We start from the raw sequence: 21,396 nt of genomic DNA on the forward strand, positions 1-21,396 counted from the left end.
AGAAGATGCTGTCTGAACAGAGAAGCCACTGGCAGTGACATATCCACAGAAGACAGTAAATCTATAATGTGTTTAACAAGTTGTATCTTTTCCCACAGCTCCTGAGCACAGCTCACGATTCCACCAGAGCAATCACTCTGCTGAACATCCTTCTACCTCCCAAGTCATGCTTAAATCAATGGCTTTTTGTGAAAATGCAGCAGAATGATGTATGGCTGAGGATAATAATATCTGGGGAAAAGATACAAGCCAGTAAACTGTTTCATCTTCTGCCACTGAAAGAATGGCCTTGATTGAAAGCTTTTTTTTTTTCATATAATAATTTAAACAACACAGCTGCAACTACAGCCTTCTAGACTGTGGGGTTTTGGCTCTGACTGGACACCAAGTGCCCACAAAAGCTGCTCTATCACTCCCATCCTCAGCTGGACAGGTGAGAGAAGATAGAATAAAAGGCTCATCTGTCCAGAGGGCAGGGAGAGATCACTCACCAGTTCCTGTCACTGGCAAAACTCAGCTTGGGGAGATAAATTTAATTTATTAAAAATCATAGGTTAATGAGAAATAAAACTCATTAACTCATCAATAAAACTTTTTCCTGGGCTGTGCAAATGCACAGCTGTTTTGCTTTTCTGAGGTTTGGTAGACATGGTGGGTCTTGATATACTGCTGAATTTTAAATCATCAGATTTTTAGGAAATTATCTCCTCCCATGAAATGCTAAATTTCCTCTTTTTAGCACTAGAATAAAGCCCCAATTTTCTCTGGTGATACCCTGTGAGCAATTTCAGGTATTTAATTTACGTCTCTACTCATGGAGCTATAGAGGCAATTTGTGTTGTACAGTTCAAACTTTTCTGTCCCCAGGGAACAATTAAATTCTCATTGTTCAATCACTCAGCCAAGGCATTTAGGGAACTCAAGTCATGTTGGGATAATGAGCCAAAAAAGCGCAAGAATTTGAACATGATATTTCTATATCTTTTCACCTCTGTGAGTGTTAGAGGTGGACTGAGAAGCTTTCATCTTCTAAGAGCTGTTGAAGTTATTCCACTTCTTTATATAAATTAATTAATATCAAAAATTGCTGCACTAAATCCACATGGACCTTCTTAAAAATTTGGTGATACTTACCCCATAAATATAAAACTTTATTCGTTTTTGGAGTAGATTGCTTTCTTTCATCTCCCCTTTACAGTAGGTAAAAAAGGGGCAATATTTACATAGATTGGTAGTAGATTTTCTCATGTTTAACAATGACATCAAATTCAGAGCTCACCATTATCTTCTCCCTTCTTCCTTGCCACCCTTATTTGACTTTTTTTTTTTTTTAATGAAAACATTGAGACCTCTAATGCTTTGTCAAATTTGGCTTAAAATCACTGGCAAGGTGAAAAGTTTATTGGAGCAGGAGACAAACCATGTGATCACATAAATCTCACCTTCAAAGAACAGAAGGAAAATCATAGGATTTAAAAAGAAAAGGAAAATTCTTATCCGCTCTTATGTGAACTCTTCTTGTAGGGAAAAAAAAACCCTGCATTGATCTGTTAATTCTGTATTGTTTTTCCTTACTGGTGATGGTCCTGCTGATCTTTGATTTTCAAAGTATTTTCAAAATACTGAAATTATTAAAGGAAAAGTAGAAATTAGAAAATTCACTTAATTAGTATCTAGTCCATTCTGTTGTGAAATCCTTTTTTAAAAAAAAATCTTTTCCTTGTCTGAGTAACAGGACAAGTCAGTATTTCCATATTTTTCTAGGTAATAATCAAAACACCACTAGATCAAATTTACCACTAGGTTGCTGTTATTTCTTTTAAATATCTGAAAAAGTGTTTTACTCAGACTAAGCCTTTGTTTCATGTCCCCAGTAGCAAGATGAACACATGATGGGTAATTTTCGGGAGGGAATGGAAGGAGGGAGGGAATAAGAGAAGGCAGGAAGGGATGGAGTGTTGCTTTGTTGGGTTTTTCTCCTTTTTTTCCAGTTGAACTATTTTCACCTATCCTTCACTTTCTAATATCACTGCCTGGGATAAGTCCAGCAACATTCATCCAGTGTCAGTATTCTAAATCAACTTTTCTTATCTGACACTATTTTTTAAAAAATTTCTTTACATAGATTATTTCCTCATTTTTAAATTTATTTATGGCTGACCTATACCAGCATTCATCTGAACATGCTGATCAATGTAAGCTGCTCTCTGTAATTAGACTTTTTTTTTTTAATTAAAACAAATTAAGGGGAGTTATTTACATGAAATCAGCTTTGCCACTAAGAAACCTTTATTGGTATTTACATGATTGCCTGCTGCACATTTGCTTTGGTAATTATACACATGTTAGCTCTTAATGGATTGAAAAGGGCACAGGGACCCAATGTTTTTAATCTACTGTCATTTATCTCCCAAAGTTGCCAAATTGGTGCTCAGCTAAAGACAGTTTTTCAGTGGAAAAGTGAGCACTGCTTTTGTTGATCTAATCTTGAAGCTACATTTGTACTCCTATCTATTTTCAAGATAGGAATGGGAAAAAAATGAAAGAAAAAAAAAAAAAAAACAAGGGCTGAATAAAATATAAATGGAAACAAAAATATTATAGTAACTGAACCTCCTTTGCAAAGAGAATGCATCTATATCATGACAAACAAAAAGAGGAAAGGACACCTGCAGTTCAGCATAAATCTTTTTGAAGTGAGTGAAGTTCTTTGACAGAACAATAGACTCTGCCACAGAATGAAGGAGGTTTTTTGAGGAATCAGTTGTACTTATAGGCCAGCTTGAACCTTCTTCTTTTTTTTTCCTCAGTAAAATCACTTTAAGAGGGGCCTGCACAGCAAAATTAGACTCTCTGCAAAGGAATGATTGCTGGGTTTACGTGTTGAAGGAATGTAGAAAAGTAATTAGGGAGAAAAAAAATGTCAGCTTGTTACACTTCAGCTGAGAGGAGAATGTGGTGTTGATACCCAACTACTGCATTATTTGTATCCACACTGCCATCCTAAATATCTCTCCTTAGTTACCCTGAGGGGAGTGAATTTAGCATTTCCTCCCTCTCTGCTGAAATACATGAATCCATGTATGAAGAGTCACTTGAGCAGCAGGACAGCACTTTATTTACATGAGAGGCACATAACCAATGCCTGGAGGCACCTTCACCAACGTTTAAAAAATAGTCTGACTCCACAAAACAAACTGCATTTGACACGAAATAGTTCTACATATCAATACAATACATATTACATATGTATACATATGAAATACAATACAATACAAATAGTTATACAAAGTTAAAAAAAGAAATAAAACCCCCAGATCCAAAGAACAAAACCCACAGACCCCCACCCAAATGTAATTGTGGTTTGCAACAGGATTTAATCATTTTCATTCTTGCATTTCATTGATTCAAGTGATGACACAGCCTCAGAAAGCCCACTTGGGAATTTGAGACATTTTTGAAGGAACCAGGAGCCCTGGTGGACTTGGATGGGCTTGGCTGTCAGTTTCCACAATGAAGAAATATGCCTGTCTTTGGAAATTAAAAAAACTAAACAGGATTCTTGGTTGGGAGGGACCTTACAGCCCATCCAGTGCCATCTCCTGCCATGGCAGGGGCACCTCCCACTATCCCTGGTTGCTCCAAGCCCTGTCCAACCTGGCCTTGGGCACTGCCAGGGATCCAGGGGCAGCCACAGCTGCTCTGGGCACCCTGTGCCAGGGCCTCACCATCCTCACAGTAAAAACATCCTAATCTAAACCTTCTTTCAATTTGAAACCAGTGCCCCTTGTCCTGTGACTCCAGGCCCTTGTAAATAGTGCCTCTCCATATTTTTGGAAGGCTCCCTTCAGGTACTGGAAGGGCTCAGTTAGGAGAGAGAGAGGTGGGGGGAAGAGAGGGCAGAGAGAAAGGAGGGAGATGAGGAGAGAGAGAGAGGAGGTGCTGTGTTCACGTGTTTTGCTCAACAGCAGATAAAAATACACTGTTTACACCCTCTTCCATCTATATGTGCCAAAACTGATCATAATATAAAAGCAGTCAGTGATTTTTTTTTTTACCATGCTTTTTCAAAGATAAAATAAATGGAATTTTCAAGTATTTCCAACCAGCTCTCATTCTAAGCAGCCATGAAATTGTCTGTACGACCACCCTCAATTACAAGACTTGTTAGATACACAGCCTGTGAATTATCTGTATAAAAAGTGAAGTTCCATCCTCTGCTTTAAAAAGAGTGCAGGTCACTGCAGAGGGTAGCCTGCATTTGAGCCTTCGTGGAATTCTGGTTTTTGGGACTGAATTTTTAGCAAAGGTATGGACAAAGGTTTTAGAATACTTGTGGACTTTCCCAGACAGGTTATGTCTATGGCAGTCAGGCAAAATTTGGCAGCTGTCTAAAGAAAACCACAGAGAACAATAATAATGTGATAAAAATGCGGTAAAGGGGTCTTAAAACTTGCTCTGTTTGACACCTCTCCTAGAAGGTCACCTTTGGAAGCTGAGTCTGCTATGTTCACTGGAAACTCAGGGGTTATTGAGGAGCAGACCAGATTTATTTTCAGAAATCCCTTTGGAGACATCAAGCACCTTGCACAGATACCAAATATCGCAAAGCAACCACCCATTCCTGCCAAATCTGGACTCTTCCAACCCTCCCTGCTCAAGTGGTGAAGGCCATCAATCAATAACACCATAAAAGTCATGATTACATTTCATAGATACATAAAATATGAGTTGTTTACAGCAGCCTGCTTGTCAAGGAATTAAAAGTCAGCAGAGGTTCATAAAGCTGAAGATAGAAGGAGCAGTGCAGATCTGACACATTCCATAAACATCCATCTGTCTCCCTGAGAACAATCTTGGCCAGGAAGGATGCAGAGGAAGAGATGCAGAGGAATAAATGGCTCAGTTTGTTTGGGATTCAGAATTGTCCCTGCAGCAGCCCTGTGGATCAGAGCACAAGCCACACATCCATGGGGAGAATGGCACATGCACCAATCTCTCCACCTTAAAGATTTGTCTGTTTAGTATCATGGAAAGAACCACTCCCAGGGCTCTTCCAGAAGGAGAAAGAAATCCTCACAGGAAACAGCAATAAATGGTATCTGTGGCATAGGAAAGCAGAAGAAATATTAAATCTGTGAGAAGGCCCAGTGGAGGATAAATGAACAGTTTACTGTGGAACCACTGGGTCTCTGCAAGAGCCAGGTGCTATTTTACAGGCTCTGGAAAGATCTCTCAGTTTTATGCACCATATTCATGAAAAAGCCTGTTTCCTAATTAATCAACTGAATAAATAGGTTTGATTACCAGGGTTTCCCCACCTCCACCCTCCTGCCCCCTTCAAAATCTGGAATCAAGAAACTCTTCTCAGGGGTTGCAATTTCTACCTATAATCTAAACTGCATTACTATTATTTTATGCAGTGTATGATCTTGTGACACTTCTGTATGAACCTGACATGGCAGAGAAGACATATATAAAAAATAGCAGAGGAAAACTCAGAAGGGTACATTTTAAATAAAGCTTGGCATATCACATATTATTTTGCTTTTTCTTTTTAATAACCTGCATAAAAATAAGGTGGCCTGGAGACTGCACACTACCCATAAAAGAGGTGAAATCAAACAGTATTAGACTCTGGGGATTACTAATGTCACAAAATATACAGGTTTAAATGCTGACTGTACAGAAAAACAGGGTAAGCCACTATGATAGTGCCACATCCTCTTTTGCATATTATAACTTTTAAAAGCAAAAGCAGTGCAGGAAAGGAGAGAAAACCCAGCTGAATGAACAGAGCTTGATTTAGGCAATGATATAAAATCCACTCACTCATTCCAGGTGTTCAGTGCACAGTCTGCAAGGCCTAAATCACTACATCTTGTGATCCAGCAGGTCTCAGAACAAAACATTCTGATTACATTGTGCTGCTGTTTGGAACACTCCAGAGAATTTCGGGGATGAGCTTTCTCTGTGCACATTAAGGAAAAATGTTCATTCAATAGAGGGACTCCTCCATGGGTGGGGAAAAGGCATCTCTGAGAGATATTCTTTATTTTTTTGAATACTTCAAAATGAACTGTGGTGCCATGAAGAAAAAATACAGGGTGAAATTTTTACTTCAGTACTTGCTCCTTGATAATGTACTGGCTTTACTTTTAGGGTGTCAGAGAAGCTTTAAAATTCACAAATTTGGGTACTGTGAAGTGTCAAAGACCTCCTCCTCCTCCACCTAAAAGTGTCTTCTCATCAACTTTGGCTTAAATGCAATCCTGCACTGCAGCACTTCACTGCCTGAAGTTTTGTCAGCCACTGAAAGAACTGCAGCTCCTAGGCAGGGACACCTGAGGATGTTGATAAAATAGGAGGATAAACAATTTAATGAATAAATAATTAACATGCAATTAAAGCTTTATTAAACCAGACTTGCATTAGATGTGCATACTCTGACTCTTAGTGCTTTCCTGAGATCTTACAGGCCTGACTCACTCATTTTTTTTTTGTATTTTCTGTGTAGATCTTTGCCGTGAAAAAGTTAAAAATTAACTGCTACCAGAGCATAGTGTCTTTTGAGCTATTGTAAATTAATGCACATATTAATGGTAATCAAACCCCAAACCCATTCTTTTTCAAATTATCATGAAATATTGCTATCGTTAATTACATTTATTCCTATTTGCAAAATCTCCCTTCCTACAGAACAAATTGTTTGTTTCAGAGCTCAGCCATGTATAAATTAGGTATAGCAGTATTGCAGAGAACTAAATAAATCTGCTGCAAAAGATTAGGTTCCACAAGACCTAAATTGCTGTTTCTGCATATGCACAAGTAATTAAAAATGATTCATAGGGGCTGTGAAAATACAAGAACCTCCCATAAATATTGTGGACATCAGAAATGGGAGAGGCAGGTTTGGTGAAGTGCAGGAGATCTGATGCTGACCTTTCACAGTGAAATGATGGAGAGAAGGTCCTGACAAGTCACAGCTTCTCTGCCTCCATGGGAAACAGAGAAAACACTTCTGCTCCTCACTGTAATTCTTCTCCTTGGTCATTGTCACCAACCTGGTTTTCTAATAAAGCCAGTTTGTTGCTACATTTATTCCTCAGACTCCATTATTTAATAAGTGCACCCTGGAAGGTGACAAGTGCTGGCAGTGGGTGAACTCATATTTCAAGTGCAGAGAAAAGTTTTACAAATTAGTCTTAACTGGTTTACAAAACACAGTTTGCTGAATTAATGTCACTGAAAAAATATTACATTTTGAAGAGGTGATGCATCCACGGCAAAATTCAAAAATTAACTTTCCTCCAGACTGCAAAACTTATAAAAAGATCATCTCAAGATCCCAGTTTAACCCCCTCCTTTTAGAGAAAATCCAAAATATCCTGTGTCATACACATCATTTTTTATCAGATAGGGAAAAGGCTGTGTGGGGTTTAGTAGGCACTGCTGCTAATTTCTGAAATTAGAAGCACAGGGTAAGGAAATAAGAAAGTGCAACTGAACCTTTTAAGATCTACATCTTTTTTGTCATTTATTGGGGAGCTTGACTAGTCTTGCTACAGGCCATGCTGTAGAAAATCATATTTTAAATGGGGGGTGAGGGAGAAAAATAACAGAATGAAACAACAAGAATTAATTTATTTTTCAAGAAAGGAAAAAAAAAAGGAAGTAAGCTTTATGGCATTTTCAAGTTTTAATTGTGTGAAAAGCTTTAATATTTTGCCATTTTAAGAACTGTTGGTTAAAAGTAGACAGCCCTTGGCAGGATTTTTTCAGAGAGCCATTAACCTCACCCCATACAAAGAAATACATCTTTAACTTGCACTTTTAAATTTTCAAAATATAAAGTTATTGTAGTACACCTGGTCTGTTAAACACCTTCTTTAAGGTCACCTTTCATCCTGCTTTGCTCCCTGCTTCTTTTCCCACAAAGAAAACCTGAATTTTAAACTAATCTATAAAATGTTTGTCTCACAACTCTTTTTTAGAAAACCACTGAAATTCAAATATATTATATAAAACTGAATGTGATTCTCAGCAGGCTTTTTGAAGGTATCTCACCACATTGGTTCTTACAGAAACCAATCTGCCTTGGGGTAGTAAGGAAAGCCTGCTTATACATTAATAAGTGCTCAAGAAAAAGGAAAGTCATGGGTGATACAGTCCCTCAAGTGAAGATTTGTCATTATTTTATCACTGTGGCCTGGGCTGGAATTGGAGTAGGAAAATGAAATCAGCTACTAATTGGAGAGGGCTAGAGAAGATCTGAGATGCCTTTGATCATAATTGACTACAGGGTTTCCTTTTCAATGTGTGAAAAAATCACAAATCAGTGGCTTTTTTTGAAGGCTAGGAATGTGGTGTTTGGGATTCTGAAGTTAGGGGGGTTTTTTACACCATTTGTTGTGCTGATTTGCTATTTCTCCTGTGGAATTTCTGAGGTAACAAATAAACTTCTTCAGGTTGGTATTAGAATCCCACATTATGAACCTTTTTCTTACGTGGCTTAGAAACAGGATCCCTTTTACCTCGGAGCCTATAAAAGCATTGCTGTCAGAACCTGAAATTCCATTTATTTCTCCAGGGTGACAAACCTCCCTGCTTTGACTGAGTTTCCAGGCACCATGCTCAACAACACAGTCTTAACCTAGTTCTTATAATTAATCACTAAAAACTCATTTCCTTTGATTATACTTGTTTCTTTTGCCCAACACACCCAGAAGAGAGAGCCAGGACTACTTTCTTCAATTTGTAATGAGCACAAGCTAATCTCCATTTAATAGCATGTAACTAATGACATCTAAATGACCTCTGCTCCTTCACACCCCTGACTTTATTACATTTCTGAATAATGACCCTCTCAATCAAACCCTTCCTCATAAGAAGATTTCAGCAGCGCGAGCACAGCTCAAGGAGTGGAAGCAGCTGTGATGCAAACACGAGCTGCTGTGACTGTGCCCACAGCAAGGCACACTGAGCCACTGCCTTCATCTAACACAGCACCTCTGTCAAGCCTTGATTTGCAAGAGTCCTGCAGTCCTCAGACACCTGAGCAATTTGTGTCCTTCATTCTCTGAGCTGAACTGCTGAACTAGCCTATAAACTCAATTAACACCTAGGATAACTCAGTGATTTGTTCCCTGACTAGTCACTGGACAGCAGCTGAGATGAGTGGCCACCCTGGGGAATATCAGAGCTAAAAGTACTCCAGTATTGGTTAAAAATAAATAAATACAGTAAGTAAATTTTTTTAAGGTGTAAGAATCTCAGAATCTTTTTCCAAAAAATAATTTCTAATGTAGATCAACCTTGTCATATTACAGCTACACCTAATTTCATACTCTCAACTGAAATTCTGTCTCTGCCCCAAGAATTACCTGGAATAAATCTACATCTTGCTGGGAACTGTGGTGGTACAGAGTGACATCCCACATTTCAAATAAAGCTTTGGGAAGACAGTTCTAATTTTGTCCTATCTACTGTAGTTGTCCAGCATGATGATGATTTTTAATAGGAGTTTTTTGGTTGTGGGGTTTTTTTTGGGTTTTTTTTTTTTTGGAAGATCTAAAGGTGAGTTACCTAGTTATTAAAAGCATTTTTATATCCCTAAATCCTTCAGAGCCCTTAAACCCACACATCCCCGAGGCAAACTTTATTAAGTTCACAGACTTCTGATGTCCAGCAACAACTCTATAAATCTGCAAGGCTCTAACACCTCCCAATACCTCCTTTAAAGTTCTCAGAGCCCTGAGGCAGCCCTTTCCATCACAGCATGGCCAGAAGGCATCAAGACAAGCAGGAGCAGGTGGAATATGGACACAGGAAAACTTCAGTGCACCAGAGGAGGGCGAGGGGAGCAGGCAGAAAAGAGTCCTGGAGTTTGCAGATGCTCCAAGCATCCCTGTGCTGACAAGGAGAGGCATAACCTGTGACAAGGACACCAAACAGATTCTCTGATTTGAATTCTGACACAACCTTGGTGTGGTTTTTCCTGCATCTCTGCAAGACAGGAAGGGCTCAGCCACCCTTCTCGTTACAACCAGGAAAATGACTGCAAGGCGAGAGGATGGAACTCAACCCAAAACGTCACAACAATTAGGAAAGTGGGTATGGACTTAAAAATTTGATGCTGCTGCAGTTAGTGAGGAGGCAAAACACACAGAAGAGGAGAAAATCCCAAATGTCCTGTGTGATCAACACCATCAGAGCACAGAGAGGGAAGGGTTTCTCCTGCCTCTCCCCAGTGGCAGCAGCTCACTCACAGAACACCAGAACTTTCAAACATTTATATTTAAGGAAGTTGCAAGAGATAACAGATGAATACAAGGAAGAAAAGCTGCCAAAATATATATTCATCAGCTGCTAAAATATATTTATATTTATTTTTCAGCTCTTTGAGGTAACCACAAGCAAGCACACAAGCATTGAAATCAGCCAAGAATCAGTATTTCTGATTACAGTTGAGTTAGTGCAAACTACTCCATAATTTTTCTTTTTTTTTTTTTTTTTTTTTTTTTTGTATTTCCCATCAGATTAAAACTGAAGCTGGAATACTGACCACATGAGAACAGAAAATTGGTTGTTCTGCCTGTGGCTTCATCTTCAGGGTTGGATAAATGCTCTTGTTGTCTCTTCATAGTAGGTGAAAATGGAACATTTAAAAGAGAAAGACACTGAGTTTATAAAAGAAATGTTGTCTGGATTATCTTCATCAGGTAGAACATCCTTGATCACTAAAATAATGGTGTCATTGCATTACCCATTCTGTGATTCTGCAAATAACTCATTTTCTCTCCTTGTGTTTGACAATTGTGACAGAAGGTCCACCAATGTAGAGTTTCTCAGCCACAAGAAATTTTTTCCTTCGTCACTACTAGGAAGTAATGCCAGCTGGAAAATAAATTACCAGAAATTTCCATGAGACTTCCAGTCCAAAAATGTAGTGAACACAAAAAAAAAAAAAAAATCCTACCAGAAACTCCAACATCCTGGCACAGATTACATTTTTATGCCATGTACTTGGCCAGTGAGCAAATTTGATAGAAACAAATAGAGCTATTATTTTTTTCTGCAGGAGCAGATTTAAAAGGAGGAAAAGAAGGACAGAGCTCCTTCAGAACAGAAATGCAGGACTCTACAAAGAGAAAAAGGCAGGTCAGACCTCACTTGTGGTATCTTTTCAGGATATGAAATAAAGCAGCAGTTCATGTCACTCCAGAGGAAGCAAATGCCATAATATAACACAGGCACATTGGTGGGCTGACATAAAAAAAAATAAATCTATCAACAGATAAGGTTTGTTTGACATTGAGTCTGGGGAACTGTGTCTGATGGCTCTGGTCTAACCAGATGATGGAAATTTTATGAACTTGGACAGCAGAGGTTTTGACTTTGTGGATGAAACTGCAGCAGAAACGGTTTCATTTTATTCAATTCATTGGAGTATTGATTTTCAAGGTTGATGATTTATTAAAGTAACATGTGGTACAGTTAGATCTTCCAGTAATGATGATGTTGCTACTGACACTGAAAATAAATCACAGTAAATCTTTAAAAGAATACAAGTGCTTAGCCAACAAATTGGGTGTCCTGGATTTGGAGAAGCTTGGGAATTCCTGCTAAATCATATGGTGACTTTTTTTTTTTTTTTTTTTTTTTTTTTTTCCTGGGGAACTGTTCTCCTTTTTGACAACACTGGGCAGAGGACAAGTTTATTTAAACATTCCAGGGAGTTTATAGCCTCATTTTTTACCAAAGTAAAAAATTTTACCATTTTTTATGCAAAGTGTGAAGTACACATTGAATTTAGCTTCTTCACTACTAAACAATCCTGTGTGAAAATCAGGCAGTGATCTAGCAAACTGAACAGCTCACCACTGGAGCAAATGCTTACCTATCTTGTGTGGAATATAATTCAATAGTTAAAAAATCCCTGGGCACACAAAAGACAGTTTTGTGTCCATAAGTAATCTCTTGTGTGTCCACCTGGCAGGTGCCTCCCAAATATTTACCCCTGAAGTGGCTGCAGCTTCACAGAGCTGGAGGATTTCCCTTCCCTGGCACTTTTTCATGGTTTTACCTGCTGACAGTAATTTTCAACACTCACCTTTGTAATTAAGGCTGCACTCAGAAGCAGGCAAGTCTTCCCATGGGGAAATGAGTGCAACCAAGATCATCAGCACTCCCCACAGCAATAATGCTGCTGCTGCACTGCTACTCCATAATCACTTCTAGACTGCCTGGGATGGGATCTCCAATAGAATGGAGTTCCATTCTCTGTGGGAAACAAAGGTACAAAACTGCTTAGTACCACTGCACATTGTGAAAATGCATTTCTACAACACTAAAATACAGGAAATTAATAACTTCACAAAGGGATCATGACTTTTTTTTTTTTCTTTTTTTTTATTTGCTAAGGACAACTAGTTTATTTTTCCTTGTAATAAACTTTATTTCCAAACCCTTCCTTTTTTTTTTTTTTTTTCTGTGTGAGAATAACCTTGTTAAGCATAATACAAGCAATTCTGCCTATTGACATTGCAACCTAGGTGTTCCTAAATAAAATTCTCTCATATATTCTGTCTGTGGTCAGGCAAGCCTGTAAATGAACTAAAAAAAACTGAGAACTAACTTGTCACATTTAGCCACAGCCTTGACAAGAGGTGTAAAGAACCATCTTCCCTGAAGGACCCAAAATTCCCTGCCCATTGCTCTGTAGTTGTGCTCAAGAAGTGAGCAATTAGCTAAAATTCATTTAAAGATTCACCACAGGTCTCTACACTGGGTTAGACCAGAGATTGCAATACAGAGATTGTAGCCTTGTAGTTCTTTTCCATATCTTCTGTCTGATGAGTCAGGGATTGATATTAGAAGATGTTAAACAAACTTTGTAGAATTATACATAAAAGTCTCACTTACTGGAAAACAGAGGTGGCTCAGAATGAAAAAGATGTAAAAAGCAGTGAGTGGCAACAAATTTCCCCCATTTCTTTCTGAGTTTATTCTGGATGGGTCCTCTCAGACTGTCACTCACACAATCCCCCTTGGTTACTCAGTAAAGAAAAAAAAAGAAGAAAAAGAAAGAAAAAAGCAAGAAAAGTGAAGATGACATCTATACATCTGCAGAAAACCCATTGGGTCAGCAATTTTTTGCTGTTTGGGAATTTGAAGGTTTTGATAACTCTTCAAGGGCACATCTGTAAAAATGCTCCTTTTTAGCTTTTGTATCATGCAATTATCTTGGGGCTAAAAATCTGTGCTTGGCTGATTATAATATATTAGGATCTCAATAAATTCACAAGGAAAATACCAAATTTTCTTTAAAAAATAAAAAAGAGAGGAAGAACTAGCAGAGATACCAAATCTGTAAATAAAGCTGTTTCAATGTATAAAAAAGCTGGCCATGAATTATGCTTCTTTTAAGCCCTGGCAGCTTTGTCATGAGTTTTATAGCAGAATAGCTCCAAATGGATCTTTTCTGCTAAAGGTTGTGAGCATCATCATCATGGATTTTATTTTATTTTATTTATTTTATTTTATTTTATTTTATTTTATTTTATTTTTTATTTAATTTAATTTTATTTTATTTTAATTTTTTATCATTATGGATTTCATTTTATTTTATCTTTTCCTACAGATTTACCCCTTCCATGTGCAGTACACCTGATGATAGCAAGGTGAAGCCTTCACTGATATTTCAAGTGGGGTCATTCTCTTGTTTCTGACTTGTGTGTAAACTTCTGTGACCCCAAACCTGACACTCTCTCTTACTTAAGATGAATTTTCCTTGGTAGGTGGCTTGATGGAAGCTCCTGTTACACTAAAGGCTGACCTATAACTATGCAGCTAGGAATTGGGAGAGATCATTTCTCGCCTTAGCACAGGCATTGTTGGGATCATGAGGAATTACAGCAGAAGAACAAGAGCTAGACAGAAAAACATAAACAGATTAAAAGCAGAAGTGATTATTTTAATAATTAAACATTTCTTAGCTGAAACGTGAAATGCAAAAGCAGCATGAAAGGTCAGGAGAGATTTTCAAAGAGTGCTCCAGAGGAAGGGAAAGGGAAAAGCAATTAAATACAAAAATAGAAGGTTATGATGCACAGAAGATTATTGCAAACAAGTGGCTGCCAGCAACAAACTGTATTGTTTTGAATGTTTAATTAATAAAATAATCTTTTTCATTAACCACTGCCAGGGGGAAGATAGATTGGAAAAAAACATGCAGGAAACACAACAGACCCATTTCCTACTTATGTGCATTTGTATATATGTAGAAATCTGAAAATGAATTTTGTTTGTCTTCAGAACGATAGGATCAGAAGGAATACATGGTTATTACTGACACTGCATGTTTTCATGTAAAAAAGGTCATGTTTTCTTTAAAAAAGCCACCAAAATTTGTCCACTCAAATGTTTGGGTGGGATATAGGATGCACTTTTTTCTTTGCTTTGTTGTGCATTATACTCAAAGGTAGAAAAGGCAGCTGAGGGAAGCAGCACACTTAAAAGGGGAAAAACTAAATTAAATACTTTAATTTATTTAAAATGTGGTTACTCTTTTTCTTGTGTAGGTTGGAATATTGTCTGTTTTTTTTTTTTTTTTTTTTGAGGCATATCTAGTGAAGTAAATGCTTGTAAAGGGTGATGACAAACATGTTTAGTAGTTTTTTTTTGTAAGGAGGTAAAAACTAGACTTGAAAAGGTGTCTACTGATATCTGGATATTTTTGAATTTTTTAAAAGATAAATATTTTGTGATATCTGTTTCCTATAATTGCAGGCTCTGTAATTTCCATGGATTGACAGCTCCTGTGGATACAGGAGGTTGCACAAGCTGACAGTTAGGGTAAGCATTTATGATTGCTTGATCTTTGGACATATGAAACATTTGTGTGAGTGCTTGTGTATTTTGATTAAAAAATGCATGACTTAGTTTTTTTTTGTTTAAAGATGTTTCATAAAGTTCTTGTAATGGCTATTGTTAATTTATTTGCTTTTGTATTTAATTTTAACTAAGAATCTTGGAAGTGAAGAATGTGCTTTAATATGTGATATAAAGTATTTGCTATTTTTCTAAAATACTTTATAAATATTAAAATATTTTTCTAAAGCACTTAAAAATTCCAATTCTGAGCCAGGGTTGGTTAGAGCCTGTTTTTAATAGTGCCTTTTAATTGTGGGTTCAATCTCTGTACGGGCCAGTCACTAAAGAGGTGGGTTTGATAATCCTGGTGGGGTCCCTTCCAGCTCAGAATATTCACAAACAGGTGACTTCATGTGAATAACGCCCTCCTTTATACCCCTGACAAGAACTGAGATTGAAGGTGTTTGTTTTTCCCTTCTGAGAGGAAAACATTGAGCAAAGCATCAAAGGCAAAAGGAGCTGGGTGAAGGGCCAGTGTGTAAGATTCAGCCTCTCTGCCTGTGCTCTCTGCTCAGTGGAGGTTTTGCTGTGCCAAAACTCTTCCCTTCTGCCTTCAGCATTAGCCCACGAGCAAAGCTGAGCTGCTCAGAGCTCTGACACCACCTGTGATTAAAGCAAGGCCTTGATCAAAAGCAGTTTTTAGACTCCCAGCTCACTGCTCTGTGCGAGGCAGTGACTTTGTCACACCGTACGAATCAAAAGCCCCAGTGGATGTTGTGAATAGAAACACTTTAAACAACAACAACAATAAGGAAGAAAGGATCTTTGATCAGGCTACAGTTAATTGATTAAAATGTCCATTTCATTGTCCTTTAATGTCTAAGCTACAGTAAACAACATGAGAAAGCAGAACTCGGCATGCAGTAGTAGAAAGGAGGCCACAAAGGAAAGCCTGGCAAGTAAACAAAGATTAAAAAGAAAGGGAAAAAATAGATTATACAGAATAAATACAGAAACATGCTGTGCTCATGCCCAGAAGCTTAACCCAATTCTCCAGCTATGCCACTGAAAGGCAGGGGAATTAAAAACCATCAGCAAATCAAGGACTCATATTTGCATTTATTTTCCTCACTGTAGCCATATGAAACCTTTCCTACCAAACCCACAATGTGATTTGTGCAAAACTAACCTCATATAATGCTTCCAATATGAAATGGATTAAGTACTGGGGAAGGATATTGACTTTCATTCTAGGGAAATCTGAAAAAAATCCTTGTCTTTGGTTAACAAATAAACCAGGTTTCCCTCTCTGATGAAAGTGGAATTGCTATAGTTGCAATTTCTCTCTCAGCTGAGAGGTATCAGGATGGTACCCAAGTTCCAGATATTCCCAAAGACACTGAGATATTTAAACATCAGCAGGAGCCACTGAAACACTTCAGGATGCTCACAAGTAATCAGTTTACAGGCTCCTTTTGTGTGCAGTGGAAGAGAGCCACACAATCCCTCCTCCTCCTCTCAGGCAACTCAGCACACTGGTGCTTCAACTTCTTTGAATCTTCTCCCTGGAGAGCCAAGGCTCCCTCTGTGATTCAAACAGAAAACCTAGAGACACCTGTCTCACCAAAGCCCATCATTTTTAATTATCTCTTTCAGCCTTTCTATTAAGAAGAGATCACAACTTCATTAAACAATTATGTTCAATGCTGGGCATGACATTTGCAAATGGATAAAATAAAGTGAAACAATATTCTAGAGTTTGCATTTTTACTTTTGCCTAAAGAACATCAGTGATATCCCTTAAAAGCATAAGATTCTCAAGTGAGATGTTTTTAAACTTGAATTTTATGTGTCAAGGCATGTAAATCAATACACACTGACAGACAAAGCAATTGGGAGGTGAGGCAACTGAATTGTGCCTCTCATGTTACACCTTGGTTGAGTTTTATTAAAGAGCAGAAAAAATTACTCCAGAGATCCTATTTTATCTTGCTGAGCTAAAAACTCGTGAATACAGTCATTTTAAATGAAAGTAATGATATTTTTTGCTAAAATCAATGTTGCAGCAGTAATAACACCCCACTTGTGTCCCTGTCCAGTCTCGAGCATTCAGGGAGAGGCAGAGAATTGCTGTCACTCATATCTTTAACACTTCTGCAGTGGCTGATGCTTTGCAGCCCAAACACCCAGCCCCAGTGCCAAGCTTGATCTCTCTTTTTTTCTCATTTAACAGCCCAAATGCACATCCCCAGTCACTTGGATTTGGGGATTATTGCCTCTTGCTTGCAGTGCTTGATGCGTGAGCTGTGTATGAGTGACTGGCTCCCTTCTCTGAAAAAACATGAAAACATCACTCTGCAAACACACAGAGCTGCCCAATATCCCACCTGAGTCACATTGGGCTTAAAATATAAAGCCCTGATCCTGCCAGCACTTATTGCTGCTTGGGAAAAAGTGACTACCACGAATAAAAGCCCCAGAGAAATCTTCCCAGAGTGTCGCCACTCCTAGCACTAAATTAAATTATTAAGCAGTACTGGTGTAAAGATTGCACATTCAGATATTTAATAGGTGCAAAATCTTCTGACATAACATGACAATTTGCCTGAAGTATTCCACAATTTCCTTTTCTTCTCTGTAACAGTGCAAACAACTCCTCCATCTTGGAAAGGCAAACAAACAGCTGGGTACAACATATTTACCAGCAGACCACTAAACACACTTCTGTTCAAATAAACAGAACTGCAGCAGCAAACCTCAAGATAATATGGGCTTTTATGGAGTCTTTATGGATCCATTAGCTTGAATAGCTGCTGAATTTTCGAACTAGAATAACAGATTTGCATATATTGCCTCGAATTTGCACCTTGCAAGGTCTGTTTCCTAATTTTGAATGATGAAGGCAGCAATGTAATACCAGAGTATGCCTGAATAGTGCATTATATGAACTGTAATACTTTTTATTCTCTCTAATTTATTAATGTGCCATACTTCAAACAGCAGGGGCTTTTTCAATCATCTCATTGAAGTGTCAAAGATGCTTAGTACAAACATTTCTAAGATATTAGTTATTAGACTGATCGTACATTTTAGCAAATAGTGAAATCATGCATTTCAATTTAATTTTAATGTTCAATTCACGCAGAACATTTTCACATAGTTTTCAAATCTACTAATATTAGTCAGGCATAATCTTCTGGTTGGAAAGAGCAAGCTTACAAAATTTCATTCCCACAAGTAATGGCAGTAACTTGACTTAAATTAAATCACTGCAGAATCATGTTCATTTAATTTTTTTAAATGCAGAAAATGCACAGCACTCCTCTCCTCTTATAGCACAAAAAAGTGTAGAGGAGGGTAGGTTCTCACCTAAGTGATGTTCAGCACTGATAAAATTCTGGATTTTTGGGCATGAAAATGAAGACAAACAAGGCAGTTTTTCTAAAATATCAAATGGGACCTCCTCTTAACTGCTTGTTTTGTGGGGCCTTCTTGAATGCAAACAATCTAGAATAGTTTTATCAATATAAATGTGTATTTCTTCTGCTGCAGAAAAGTAGTTTTTTAAACTACCAAGCTATGTATATAAATAACCAGGGAGAAAAACAAGACAAAAAAAAACCCTGAGACAAACACAAGTAAATTGCCAGATAATCTTTAAAGACTTCACTTTAGCTAAATTACGGGTACTGATCTTAATTACCCAAATGGCTCCATTAAACAAATGAGATGTCTGAGAACCACACAGGAAGATGTGTTCTGATTTTGCTCCCCAAATTGTTTGACTAATATGCTACAAAGCTAATTAATCTTAATGGGTAAGCATAAGAGTTGTGCTTCATATTGCACAGGTTATCTGTTGTTACCTAGTAATACACCCAAAAGAACTTTTAATCTAAAGAGTACATTCATTATTCATGTGTTTTTTATTTAATATTACATTTTAAGACTGCCTATATATTGCTGATCATTCTCTTAAACACAACTATTTGTAGCAAAAGTTTGAAGATTCCAAAACACACCAGAGAAGTGGAGACAGACTTGCAAAGTTCTACTTCAGGAAAATTTGTAATGCTGTCAGAAAGTACAGAACTGAAAACTACAACACTGAGGATGTGGGACTGGAATTTTCCAAACGGCAAAATTTCCTTATGATTTTTTTTAAGCCCTAAAGCAAAGACATTCCTACCTTTGGACACACTGAAAACCCTGGGGATGACACCTAAGAGGAAAATTCTTTCCTCTTTCTTGATGAGTTGAGCAGACAGCCTGCATGTGAAAAAATGGGAAACAGGACATTTGAAAGAATTTTAAAGAGCAGAAAGATCACAAAACTTCGTGGGATCGTCTTAGAATGTCCTAGGTTGGAAGGGACCTGAAAGATCATCCAGTTCCAACCCCTCTGCCATGGGCAGGGACACCTCCCCTAGACCAGGTTGAAAAAGAAAGTCTGTGGTAAACTGTGAGAAAAAGCAGTACAAAGCAGCTTTAATATTCTCTACTATAACGAGAATTTGGCTTTGTAAGATTGACAAAAATTGAATTTACTTATTACAATCATCAACATTAATACATATGTTAGATGTGATAATATTTATATCAAATTGTATCATCATTCTACTACTTAGGGAAAATTTTGCTCACCAGCTCTTCAATGCAAGGAGGTGTAAGGATTAATTAGTCCTGTGAAAATGCACATTCTGCTAACTTTGTTTTTAAGTCAGGGAAGTTCCTCATGGACACTTGCTCCACTTAGTGTGAAAGTGAGATATCTGCTGAGCATTAGGGCTAAAGACTTAGAAACTCTGCATTTCCAAAAGGAAGTCTATTAAGAAAAAAAAAAAAGTCATGATCTTTCTTCAAAGATGCATTGAGCTGAATTGCATGTGAAATACTTGAAGAAATAAAGCAGAGTGAGAAATTATATCATCTAGGTGTATTATCTAGGTGTTCCAGCTACTGATGAGATTTTAAGCATATTTTTGGTTATCAGCCAATTACAGACTGCCACATTCAAAAGCTTACATGCAATTTGTCACATTTCTGTCAGAAGGATGTTTTAACTGCCTGTGGGATGTAGGACAATAGAGATAAAAACAGCAGATGGGATCAGAGCACTGGTTTACTGATCCAATTAAACAGACTTATGGGAGAAAAACGTCAGAAATCATGCTAATAAAAAATTCTTTTCTGCAATCACAAAATAAGACCTTAATTATGCAATGTGTCTTTTAGTACTTTGAGAGGATTTCCTACTCAATTTTGTTTTCTCTCTAATCTACATTAGCCCGCTGGAAAAAAAAACAAAATGAACCAAAAAAGCAGTTTACTGCCTTATGTTTTAACAAAAAATATTAGACTACAATTTTCTCTCTTTTAGAGCTTTCTACAGCTACAGGAATGTACTATCAAGATAACATGTAAAGATTTTTCTTTTGTAAAACACACCTTTGCAATTACAAAAATTAAGCCTAGAGCTTATCAGTTAGATTTGTGTGCACTCAAAGAAACTCATTTTCGAGCAAAATATTTGCTTTTTATTTTTTCCAGTTTTCATAATAATAAGAGTTTCCAGTTGATAAGGAAAAGCTGTTGCAATAACAAAGCAGACAGGCAGAATATATTAAACCAGGAGATGTTTCTTTTGATGGTAAATTTCTTTTTAACATTAATATCTATGCTTTTGCTGAGGTCTCTTGGTCTGTTCAGCCTGGAGAGGAGGAGGCTGAGGGGAGACCTCATCACAGTGAGGGGAAGAGGAGAGGCAGCCACTGAACTCTGCTCTCTGATGACCACGATTTTGGATATTTTATCTTTTCAACTAGCATTACCCAATGCTTCAGTGGAGATTGAAGAGAAGAATCAGTAAAAGAGCAAGAAATATAACAAGAGTGAAATGCTAGAAAGATGAAGGGAAAAAACCAAAAAGTTAAGTGAATCAGCACTTCAAGTGGAAAGGTTGAAAAACCAGACATCTCTGATATAATTGGAAGCCTCAAAATCATTGAAGTTACTTTGTCAGTGATGAAAATAGAAGCAAAGCTGCCTCTTGTAAAGGAGGCCACTCTCTGCCAGCGTGCATGAAAGTAGACAGAGGCTCATCCTACAAAAATCCTTCAAATGTGGCATGAAAAAGGGCGTGCTGGGAAGGAGGAGGAGAAAATGCTCACAACGAGACCTATTTGGGACAAAAATGGGCAGAGGAGGAAACTGTAGGGAGGAAAAGAGGGTTGTAGTGTAGACTGGGTGTAAAAGAGAGAAAAATATGGACAAAGGGATAAAGAGAGATATGAGGAGGTCAAAAAGGGGAGGGGAATTCAGAGTATAAGAGGGGCGTTTCTAAACATGTCTAGACATTTGCAAAAGGAAAAAACAATGCTGAAGTCCAGCTAGGAGAAGGAAATTAAGATTTCTATGGAGCAGTTAAAATTGCATTCTTATGTTCACTGGAAATCCAGTGCACAATCAGGCTGAGGTGGGAGCTTTGAGAAAAATCATGGAATGTGTCAAAACAAAGCTTGT

The 21,396-nt window shown here is 37.6% G+C and overlaps 1 long non-coding RNA gene across 1 annotated transcript in view; it reads right to left on the bottom strand.

The window, feature by feature from the left end:
- Positions 1–10,540: 10,540 nt before the first annotated feature.
- LOC128784810 (uncharacterized) overlaps positions 10,541–21,396 on the bottom strand; it is a 33,883-nt gene continuing 23,027 nt past the window's right edge. Inside the window, exons 4-5 of the long non-coding RNA XR_008429627.1 lie at positions 12,113–12,282; positions 10,541–10,896 (exon numbers count right to left, since the gene is read on the bottom strand). This is a non-coding gene — a long non-coding RNA (uncharacterized LOC128784810). The remainder of the gene's footprint in view (positions 10,897–12,112; positions 12,283–21,396) is intronic.

The sequence above is a fragment of the Vidua chalybeata genome, chromosome 2, assembly GCF_026979565.1.
Source record: "Vidua chalybeata isolate OUT-0048 chromosome 2, bVidCha1 merged haplotype, whole genome shotgun sequence".
Lineage (NCBI taxonomy): Eukaryota > Metazoa > Chordata > Aves > Passeriformes > Viduidae > Vidua > Vidua chalybeata.